The sequence below is a fragment of the Bison bison genome, unplaced genomic scaffold, assembly GCF_000754665.1.
Source record: "Bison bison bison isolate TAMUID 2011002044 unplaced genomic scaffold, Bison_UMD1.0 scf7180017864512, whole genome shotgun sequence".
NCBI classification, from domain to species: Eukaryota; Metazoa; Chordata; class Mammalia; order Artiodactyla; family Bovidae; genus Bison; species Bison bison.
This window is the reverse complement of record NW_011495066.1, coordinates 1,159,545-1,160,617: the sequence shown is the minus strand read 5'-3', so window position 1 is coordinate 1,160,617 and position 1,073 is coordinate 1,159,545. Positions and strand designations below refer to the sequence as shown.

At 45.5% G+C, this 1,073-nt stretch overlaps 1 protein-coding gene across 14 annotated transcripts in view; it reads left to right on the top strand.

Moving 5' to 3' along the window:
- PNPLA4 (patatin-like phospholipase domain containing 4) overlaps positions 1–1,073 on the top strand; it is a 127,464-nt gene that overhangs the window by 9,755 nt on the left and 116,636 nt on the right. The window lies entirely within an intron of this gene.

Sequence of the window (1,073 nt, the reverse complement as noted above, 5' to 3'; positions counted from 1 at the left end):
TATTGTCCCCTTCTCCTCCTGCCTTCAATCTTTCCCAGCATCAGGGTCTTTTCCAATGAGTCAGTTCTTTGCATCAGGTGGCCAAAGAATTGGAGTTTCAGCTTTAGCATCAGTCCTTCCAATGAATATTCAGGAGTGATTTCCTTTAGGATGGACTGGTTGGATCTCCTTGCAGTCCAAAGGACTCTCAAGAGTCTTCTCCAACACCACAGTTCAACACCACCAAAGCATCAATTATTTGGTCCTCAGCTTTCTTTATAGTCCAGCTCTCATATGCAAACATGACTACTGGAAAGAAAAACCATAGCTTTGACTAAACAGACCTTTGTTGGCAAAGTAATATCTCTGCATTTTAATATGCTGTCTAGATTGGTCATAGCTTTTCTTCCAAGGAGCAAGTGTCTTTTAATTTCATGGCTGCAGTCACCATCTGCCGTGATTTTGGAGCCTGCAAAAATAAAGTTTGTGACTATTTCCTCATGTATTTGCCAGGAAGTGTTGGGACCGGATGTCATGATCTTAGTTTTCTGAATGTAGAGTTTTAAGCCAACTTTTTAACTCTCCTCTTTCACTTTCATCAAGAGGCTCTTTAGTTCTTCTTCACTTTCTGCCATAAGGGTTGAATCATCTGCATATCTGAGGTTATTGATATTTTTCCCAGCAATCTTGATTCCAGGTGAGAATATATATATTCCCACGTGGCACAGTGGCAAAGAATCCATCTGCCAATGCAGGACACACAGGAGACTCGGGTTCGATTCAGAAAGATTCCCCCGGAGAAGGGCATGGCAACCCACTCCAGTATTCATGCCTGGGGAATCCCATGGACAGAGGAGCCTGGCGGGCTGCAGTGCATGAGGTCCCAAAGAGTCGGACATGACTGAGTAGCAGAGCGTGTATATAGTAACGTTTCACCGCAGAGCCTGCGTAACCGGGATGCTGTGGATGAGCTGTAGCGAGCTCAGGCAGCATTGTCAGCAGAGCGTGTATATAGTACGTTTCACCGCAGAGCCTGCGTAACCGGGCTGCTGTGGATGAACCGTAGCAAGCTCAGTCAGCATTGTCACTCCTCA